This window comes from Sus scrofa, chromosome 18 (genome assembly GCF_054392235.1).
Source record: "Sus scrofa isolate SSC_HxYL_T2T_F1_AM1 chromosome 18, Sscrofa_HxYL_maternal_Yorkshire_Landrace_v2.0, whole genome shotgun sequence".
NCBI lineage: Eukaryota > Metazoa > Chordata > Mammalia > Artiodactyla > Suidae > Sus > Sus scrofa.
The window spans coordinates 18,496,412-18,506,546 of NC_139400.1; the positions used below are offsets into that span (position 1 = coordinate 18,496,412).

At 51.8% G+C, this 10,135-nt stretch overlaps 1 long non-coding RNA gene across 1 annotated transcript; it reads right to left on the reverse strand.

Annotated features, from left to right (window-relative positions):
• Positions 1-353: 353 nt before the first annotated feature.
• On the reverse strand, positions 354-5,957 carry LOC146394905 (uncharacterized). The gene is made up of 3 exons (XR_014834008.1): positions 5,907-5,957; positions 5,594-5,815; positions 354-2,588 (listed from the first exon to the last, which is right to left on the reverse strand). It is a non-coding gene; the product is annotated as an uncharacterized LOC146394905 (long non-coding RNA).
• Positions 5,958-10,135: the final 4,178 nt, after the last annotated feature.

Sequence of the window (10,135 nt, forward strand, 5' to 3'; positions counted from 1 at the left end):
AGGGACTTCTCTTCTCTCTCTCTTTTTTTTTTTTCTTTTTGCCTTTTCTAGGGCCACTTCCCGAGGCATATGGAGGTTCCCAGGCTAGGGGTCTAATTGGAGCTGTAGCCACCGGCCTACACCAGAGCCACAGCAACTCAGGATCTGAGGAGCATCTGTGACCTATACCACAGCTCACAGCAACTCCGGATTCTTAACCCACTGAGCGAGGCCAGGGATTGAACCCGCAACCTCATGGTTCCTAGTCGGATTCGTTAACCACTGCGCCACGACGGGAACTCCAAAGAAGGGCCTTCTCTTACACAGCATGGTGCTAAAAGTCAGATCAAAATTGCAAAAGCAGGACTAATGTCTATAATGACTATAAATTTTATTTCAAATTTCGCTAATTGCCACAAAGCAACTGAAGCAAAAGAAAACAAGCCCCCCCCCTTTATAAATCTTGCTACAGGATCTAATCTAGGATCATGCAGTGAATTCTTTAGTTATTGTGTTCGTTCTTTCGTCTCCCTTAATCCAGAACGGTTTCTTAGCCTTTCGGTTTTTTTTGTTGTTTTTTGTTGTTTTTTTTAACTTTGACAGTTTTGAAGAGCACAGGCCTGTTGTTTTGTACAATGTTCTTCAGCACACATTTGTCTGCTGTTCCCTTGATTAGACTCGGATTATGCACTTGGGGGAGGAATATTACAGAAGGGAGGTGGTGTCCTTCGCAGGGCGTCATATCAGGAGGTCTTTGGCCCATTCCTGGAGATGTTAATTTTGATCATTGGGTTAGGCTGGTATCTGGCAGGTCTCTCCGTTGTAAAGTTACTTGTTTGTCACAAGTAGGAAAAGTGTCAGGTACGGAAGACACTTGGAGACTATGTACACGTCCACCTCTTCATGCTCCATCGTCGGCCCTCTGCTCTTCTCACTCGACAGTGCGCGTGGCTCCACTTCCTCCGCGTGCTGCTCATTCTCAGACCTCTGCCTTTGGCCAGGGCGGCTCCTGGCGACGCAGCTCCGCACACGAAGTTCCGAGGTCGCCTTGGAGTCAGCACTGCTCTTGCTGTTGAGGACCTTGTCTCCCGTTCCTCCTTTATCCTCTAAGGACACTTCACAGCACCACGTTCCCACCATCCAGCATCCATCATCCTGGTGACCTGGGCATCACTCGAGACCCCTCCCTGCTGCACCCTCTTCATGCCCAGTCAACCACCAAGTCCCACTGCTGTTACATCCCCAGTGCTTTTTACCAGTCCCTTGGTGCAGGCCCTTACCACATTCTTGGAATCCTGCCACAGTCGCCTCTTCCTGCCCGAGACCTCGCCTTCCCTCTAACTCATCCTCCATCAGATGGCAAAGTGAGAGTCTCCAAGTGAAGCTCTTGGTCGTGAAGAGCAGAGCAGGTGGGGTGGGTGCCACTCAGACTCCCTCTGTGGCTTCCCATCGCCCTCAGGGTAGCAACCAACTTCGATACGGTCAGGCCCTGCAGCCCTCTCCCGTGACACCCGTCATGCGATGTTTTCCATTCCTCCTTCTGAGTCGTGCTCTCTTTGGGTTTTTACACGGGACATCCAGAGTGCCGTCCCCACTGGAACCCCTGCCATTCAGGATTCAGCCTAGACTCCATATCACTCACTGTCTGAGGAAGACAGTCCCTGCACGCGTTAGATGCCTTTCCCGAGTGCTCACCTGGTACGTGAAACTTGCCCAACTCACTGTGACATGGTTCAATGGGGCTGAAATGGGTTAGATCGCCTTGGACACCTTCCCCTGGGCTGTGAGCATCTGCAGTCTGGGAAGCATGTTTTGCCATTCCTTGCTGGGCGACTGGCACGTGCTGTGGCTCCAAAGCACCTGCTCCGTGAACCCTCGTTGACGGGAGAAGTGGATGCATGAGCGGAGGGGTGAGTGAAGGCCGGACGCTGACCCTGCTTCGGGGTTTTGTTAATCTGGGCAAGTAACCAAGGCTCTGGCGACTCAGAGACTTGGTTTTAGGAATGGCGTGGCCAGTTCTTGGAGTCCAGCCCTCACGGGCCTAGGATATGCAGGAGGAACACCAAGAACCAGCTGAAATATTTAAGAGTCCAGAAGACTGAAATGAGGCAGGGCACTCATCTGATATCCAAGGTGACTGCGATTTAGAAGGCCTGGGTTTCTAAGATGTAAATGACTCCAAAGGGACAGGTGTCCAAGGCCCAGGTGACTCAGAAAGGGTTGAGTTTGGAGCTCAGGAAGGGGAAGTACCAGGTAAGAAGGCAGTTTGCAAGGCTTCTGCCCAGGTGGCCAACCACACAGCCGAAACCCTCCACTGACAGCCAGTTCAGCCTGCAGTTTCCTAGGGAACCCAGGGCCCATCTGTAAGGCAGCTTGGCCTGGAGCCGGGGACAGTTTCTGAGGGCCAGATGGCTGGACTCAGGGTTTGGTCAGTGTTGCAGGGTGGGCAGCTGAGGGTTTGGGGTAGGACTTGGTGCTAGGGCTGCGAAGGTCTGATAAAGGCCACACGGGTGAGGGACATGGGGACTGGAGCTGTCCGTCCCAGTTGGCTGTTAAGCACATGCAGAACCAGAGCCTGGTGGGCAGTCTGGAGTCAGCGGCTCCTGGTCCTAAAAGTCAAGATAAGAAAATGAATTAAGCAGAGATGGAGAGGGGCCACATGATTGGAATCTGGGTCAAAAACAGGATGGACCCCATGAGAGAGGGAATTTTGTCTCTCTTTTTCTGGGCTGTCATCTGCCGCTGCCTAAAACAACCTGGAACAAAAGAGTCTCACAGATCAGCCCGAGAGCCAGACAGGGCTATTGAAGGACAGGGCTGATTGTGGCTTTTTCAGTCCTGGGAGACAGAGCGTTCCAAAGAGAGAACTGGCTGGTCTTTCCCCCCCCCCCCCCCAGTTTATTTACCAGGATTAATACTTACATGAAACACGGGTGGTTAGAAAAAAAAAAAAAAAAAAAGGATGAGGAATAAACACGGAAACAGTGAGGGTCCTAGGCAGAAGGCAGCCTTGGCTGGGGTGTGGCTCCGACGCCTGGCCGCGGTGTCAGAAGGCCGGGCAAACTGTCAGGGGAGCCCCATGGCTAAGCAGACCTGGAGGAGGGAGGCGGCCTCCGTGGGAAGCTGAGGGGCCAGGAGCAAAATTCTAGACCTGACTTGCCCTGAGAAGGCAGGAAATGACTAAAACTGAACCTAATCACCAGATATTTTCTATCTGCATCTGACTCAGTTGAGGTGGCCAGAAGTTCCGAGCATGCGCACTGGCCGTGGGAAGCCGGCAGCGTTACATAACCGAGAGGGGAAACTGTTGGCCAGAGGCGGTCGGTGCTGGGCGCAAAATGCTCCATCTGTTGGACTCCCACCCCCACCCCGATGGCAGCAAGAGCTGGGATGGAGGCACATCTGGACAGAGACTTGAGCCGCTAACAAATGGGAAAGGCCTGCGCCGTTTGGTGTCGGGATCGCGTGCTGGAAGCACAGGCAGGGAACCGTCGTCACCAGCAACGAGGGACTTTGGACTCCGAGGCTCCTGGGAACTCTGGGCAGGGAACCTCTGACACACGTGGATGGGGCAGCTCAGTGCCTATAGGTTGGAAGCAGGGACACAAGTGAGAGTACCGAGCAGACCGGGTTTCAGAGAGGATGCGGTGGGAGAAATGGCAGGTTGTGTTACCACCGCCGAGCTGCTGTCCCTCATTTTCTGTAGTATCCTAAGTGACTCCTCTTTGTGGGGTTTTTTTTTTTTTTTTTTTTTTTTGGTCTTTTTGCCATTTCTTGGGCCGATCCTGAGGCATATGGAGGTTCCCAAGCTAGGGGTCGAATCGGAGCTGAGGTCGCCAGTCTACACCAGAGCCACAGCAACGTGGCATCCGAGCCGTGTCTGCAACCTACAGCTCACGGATCCTTAACCCACTGAGCAAGGCCAGGGATTGAACCTGCAACCTCATGGTTCCCGATCAGATTCGTTAACCACTGCGCCGTGATGGGAACTCCCTCTTTGTGGGTTTTAAGTCTCACCACCATCGTCTTTATCCTCCTCCTCCTCCTCAAAGTGCCATTTATTGAGCACTTCCCTTTTGGGCACTTACCCCACTTAATTCTCACCAAACACTGTGAGGCAGGGACTGTTGGAGGAGCCTGAGGCTCAGGGAGGTTCCGGGACTTGCCAGAGATCCGCGTTCCTAGGTCCTTACCTACTAAGTAGCAGAGAGAGTCTTTGCACCAAAATCTGATGGACTCCAAGCTCTGTAAGGGAACCTAGAAGTTAGGAGTATAGACTGGAGACAAGCTTGCTAGTTGTGTGGCCAAGGGCGACTCTGTGATTCAGTTTTCTCCTCCATAAAATGGGAATGATGATGATTCTAGAACTACCTCCTAAGGTCCTACGGAGGAGCAAGTGAGGAACTATAAAATATGACCTAAATTATGGAGGAACTTTTTTTTTTTTTTTGCTTTTTAGGGAAGCACCACATATGGAAGTTCCCAGGCTAAGGGTTGAATCGAAGCTGCAGCTGCCAGCTTACACCACAGCCACAGCAGCATGGGATTCGAGCTGCATGTGGGACTTATACCACCGCTCAGGGCAATGCCAGGTCCTTAACCCACTGAGCAAGGCCAGGGGACGAACACGTGTCCTCATGGATCCTACTTGGATTCATTACCACTGAGCCACGATGGGAACTCCCAATAACGGAGGATATTTTAGAGCAAAAAGTTTTACGAGGAAATTCCCTTGTGACCCAGTGGGTTAAGGATCCGACGTTGCTGCAGCTGTGGTACAGGGCGAAACTGCAGCACAGGGAACTTCTACTTGCCCCGGGACATGGCCAAAAAAAAAAAGGTCTTGCAGTATTTGGGACATATGTATACTAAAAATTATTCTTTGTTTCTCTGAAAGTCAAATGGAACCAAACATCCTGTATATTTCCTGGCAGCCCTATTGAGGAGGCTCCCAGGCTGGCTCGACCCCTTGGCCAGTTTGGTTGGCAGGACTCTCTGCTCTGGTGGGGCTTTTGCTTCTTCCCTGGCCCCCCAGCCTCCTGGCTTCTGGTCCTTCATTTTCATGGCCCTGACCTGCTCCTGGCCTCCTGGCCTCCTGGCCTCCTAGCCTTCAGCCTTTCCTTCCTTCCAGCCTCCTCTGGGGTCTTGACGTGTGTTCTTCCTGCTAATCCAGGCCAGTCCATCTGCTGCTCTTTCAGGCGAGTGACTCTGCTTTCTGTTCTCTGGGCTCCATGAACCACTCAGACCAAGCTGTCTTCTCCTCCGGGAACAGGTACAGGTTTCGGTAATTCTTGCTCTGTGAGCGGTTATAGAAATGCACCCAGCTTCCTGGAGTTCTTGTCATGGCACAGTGGAAATGATTCCAACCAGGAACCATGAGGTTTCGGGTTCAATCCCTGGCCTTGCTCGGTGGGTTAAGGATCCAGTATTGCCATGAGCTGTGGTGTAGGTCGCAGACGCGGCTGGGATCTGGTGTTGCTGTGGCTTTGGTGTAGGCTGGCAACTACAGCTCCAATTAGACCCTAGCCTGGGAATCTCCACATGCCTGGGGTGTGGCCCTAGAAGGACAAAAGGAGAAAAAAAAAAAAAAAGAAAAAAGAAAAAAGAAACTCACCCAGCTTCCTGAGGGCACCACTTCTGTTTTCCTGGAACAGCTGGGACTGTGCCGTCAGAGTGAACCAGAAAGTCTGGGTGTCTCCAGAGGACCCCCGCTGGCCCCCTTCCTCCCATCTGCAGCCTCGTTTCACTTCTTGTTCCCACCGAGGGGAGGGGCGTGGGCAGAAGTTTGCATTCTCAGTCGAGGAAGTGGTGCCCAGGGCAGGGCGCCTCCCTTCAGCTGCAATAAGGAAACAACAGCACAGCCTGGAGACCCTCAGAACAACGGGAGGTGGGACAGCAGCAAAGATGCTCATCCGCTTTTGTCACACCTCATCTCAGGTGGCCTCAGGTCCCCCGCCCCGCTACTTCCTCTGCTCCCTGGGCCAGGGCGAGTCCTTGGAGGGACACCCCACCCTCGATTTTTTGTCCTTCCTGTGCTTGTCTTTGTCTTTCCTGGCCCAGAGTGTGTCCTAGTAGAGGCACGGTTCACAGGCCGCGTTACTAAAGCCTTGCTCGCACGCACGTAGTGGCCCTCCTGAGTCACGCAAGGACTTGTTAGAACACTTGTCGCCAGCCCCACCCCTGGCGTTTCAGATTCGTAAGTCAGCGCTGGGCCAAGAATTTGCATTTCTATCAAGTTCCCAGGTGATGCTAAGGCTGTGGCCCAGGGCTGCGCTCTGAGACCCACAGGGTGGCAGGAGGTTGAGCTTTTTTTTTTTGCATTTGGATGATTTTAATTTTTTCCACTGTAGCTGGTTTACAGTATTAGGAGGTTGAGCTTCTGAGAGGCATTCTTATTTTATTTTTTATAGGATGCAATCATTTTTAAATAATTTTAAAATTATCATTGTTTTACAATGTTTTGTCTATTTCTGCTGTACGGCAAAGTGATCCAGTTATATCTATATATACACATTCTTTTTCTCACATTACCCTCCATCATGTTCCATCACAACTGAGAGGCACTCTTTTTTTTTTTTTTTTTTTTGTTCTTTTTAGGGCTGAACACGAGGCATATAGATGTTCCCAGACTAGGGGTCAAATCAGAGCTGCAGCTACTGGCCTACACCACAGCCACAGCAACGTGGGATCTGAGCCGTGTCTGCGACCTACACCACAGCTCATGGCAACGCCAGATCCTTAACCCACTGAGCCGGGCCAGGGATCGAACCTGTGTCCTCATGCATACTAGTCAGGTTTGTGATCCACTGAGCCACGACAGGAACTCCCTGAGCGGCACTCTTGACCCTCAGCTTCCTGATCAGAAGGGTCCTGACCTGGATGGCAGTTCTCTGCGTGCCTGTTACTGTGCCTGGCATCCCTGTAGCATAAAGGATTGAGGGGTGGTGGCTCCAGGTCCACCTGGTAATCCCATCCGGGGGCGCCTTTGGGGACATGGTGTGGTGAGGGACCCTGAGAGGTAGAAGGGCCAGTCTCGCCCAGAGTGTGCTCATTCTCCAGAGTAGACGCAAACTGAGAAGTATGGGTAATGATCAGTCACTCGTTACGTAATCATACCCCTCCGTAGCGGGTTCTGCGGGTGCCGCTGAGAGCCGTGGCTGACGGCTTTCGAGTCCCTTTCCAGGAATTGTCCTCCTTGTGCAAAGCCGCCTCCTCCCTCGGGGCGGCCCACATCTGCTGAGTGGTCGATGCTGGGCTACAGCCCCCACGCTCCAGTTCTGGACACTCTGAAGGGCCATCCCGGTTCCAGAGCTCCCTGGAGGAGCCGAGGCCTTCCCTGTGACCCCATCCCAGCTCAGCGCCTCCCTCTGCCTAAGCCCCCGCTTCCTTCACTCCCTGCCCATCGTGGAACCTGAGGGTCTGGACGGTGACCCAGTGTGCCGGGGTCTGTCCCAGAGTCTACAGGCCTGGGAAGCTGAGACATCTATTTGTTCCTAAATCTGGGGAGGTAGCCCAGAGGATGAATGCTTCTAGAAGCCAGAGGAGGGCGCTGTCTTCAGGACCTGGTGTTCACATGGAGGGGGCAGCAGGTGGGCAGTGAGGGGGTCTGGTGGCCTTACCCCACCCTCTCTGCATGGGCGCCTTGCTTCGGAGACCCTGGGAGCCCACCATGAGGTTTGTAGCTTGCTCTCATTGTGACTTCGACTCAGCCCATCTGCTCGCCCTCTTCCACCAGGGCTCCTGTTCCCATCACACCTCCCTTCTCCTAACTCCTCAGATACCACTGCTGAGAAGACCTCCTCTCTCAGCCGCAACCTTTTGTCATCCCTACCAAGGCCACTCAAGCAGATGCTGTCTTCCAGAAGAGATACAAAGAAAAGAACATCTGGAAGAAAAGCAACAACACTGAGACTCTGCAGGAAATCTTGGAAGGGTCCCCTGATAAGGTGCTGTGAGCATTTATAAAAAGCAAAGCATAGAGTTCCCATTATGGTGCAGCAGAAACGAATCCGACTAGGACCCATGAGGTTGTGGGTTCTATCCCTGGCCTCGCTCAGTGGGTTAAGGATCCGGTGCTGCTGTGAGCTGTGGTGTAGGTTGCAGACAAGGCTCAGATCTAGCGTTGCTGTGGCTCTGGCCGTAGGCTGGTGGCTACAGCTCTGATTCGACCCCTAGCCTGGGAACCTCCGTATGCTTCAGGTGTGGCCCTAAAAATAAAAAAAAAATTAAATTAAATTTAAAAAAATTAAAAGCAAAGAAGCTCTTTAAGTTTAAACATGAGGTGTCCAAAGGACTTTTAGATATAAAGATCACTGTCCTTGATAAGGATGATTTGTAGGAATTCCTGTTGTGGCTCAGTGGTAATGAAACTGACTAGCATCCATGAGGAAGCGGGTTTGATTTCTGGCCTCGCTCAGTGGGTTAAGGATCCAACGTTGCCCTGAGCTGTGGTGTCGGTCACAGACACGGCTTGGATCCTGTGTGGCTATGGCTGTGGCTGGCAGCTGCAGCTCCAGTTCGACCCCTAGCCTGGGAACTTTCATATGCCTCGGGTGCGGCTCTAAAAAAAAAAAAAAAAAATGACTTCTATGTTCAGCTGGGGGAGCTCCCTGAAGACAGTCAGGAAACTCATCGCCGGGCACAGAGCAGACTTTCAACAAGCACCAAGTGATGAGGACATGATCGGCTGGGCTGAGCTCTCTGTCATTGTGCCTTGGTGGGCAACACTGCTATCTGCTAATGTTGAGACACTAAAAAATAGTCCCACCAGCTTCCAGGAGACCTTTGCAAGTCGTGGCTCCTAAAGGCTCCAGAGACCACCCCCCCCCCCAGCCGTCCTACAGGATGTGAAAGAGGAAGTCCAAGTGGAACGTGTATCTGAAAAGTCCTCAAGTGCATCCCCCCCTCAAAGCTTTTCTACCCCTCCCACCTGTGGGCAGACCCAGTCTCCTCTCCCCCTGGGCACCATGCCCCAGGCCCCCTCTGAGCCTCAGGCACTGCTCCTGTCACTCTGCCCCTCATGCGCTTCTGGACAAGCCTCTCTCCCACCCAGCCTGTGAGCGCCTCGCAGGCAGGAGCCACGTGCAGACTTTACACCCATGACCACAGCGCCTGGCACCCTGGGGAGGGGTTGCTTCACGAATACTTCTTGCAGGAACAACCAAACTACATATATTTGTTCCAGAAATAATCTAGCATGGGAAAGACAAGGCAGTTAATTTTAATTTGGATGAAACTGTCTTCTTTCTGAATCCTTGAAGGCGATAAAAAGGAAACAAAGAAAAAGCAGAAATTCACATTCGTGGCCACACACAAAACAGGACTGATTAGAGCAGTGGGGAGAAAACAGAAAACAATATTCTCTGTGACTCTGGGATCATTTTATTCTCAGCGCCTTTTCTGGAATCCAGGGCTTTCTGGATCTTTCGGACACAGTGGGGGACACTAAGTACAGAGAACATAATGAGTTTCTTTGTTTTTACTGCAAGGCTGACCCCCCCCCCCCGCCCCCAACCCCCAGTTCTTAGATTTTGTCTGATTTTCGTAAATAGGCAAAAACTGAGAAGTCTGTTTCCTTTGACATCTTGTAGCTCCATTCATAACAAGAATTCAAAACATAGAGCAAGAAAGTCAACTGATAAATTTACAATTAATGCTTAGGGAAGCTATGCTCTTACAGTGAGTATAGAAAGCATTCTCTGAGCAAGTTATACATAGTGCATTTTAATGTTCTCAAATATCAAAATGTTTCAACCTTTAAAAGGGCATTTGTGCATATTTCGCTTTTTTTGGGGGGGGGGCACACCCACGCATATGGAGGTTCTCAGGCTAGAGGTCGAATTGGAGCTCCAGCTGCTGGCCTGTGCCACAGCCACAGCAACGTGGGATCTGAGCTGTGTCTGCGACCTATACCACAGCTCACGGCAACGCTGGATCCTTAACCCACTGAGCAAGGGCAGGGATTGAACCCACAACCTCATGGTTCCTAGTCAGATTTGTTTCCACTGTGCCACAACAGAAACTCCAACCTCTCTGCTTTCAACTCACACTTCAAACGCAGATGGGGTTTGAGCTCTATCTTCAGACCCTTGCCATCCAAACTCGTTTCGCATCCTCCAGGAGAAGGGACTTCCTCATTCAGCAGCTGCAAACACCT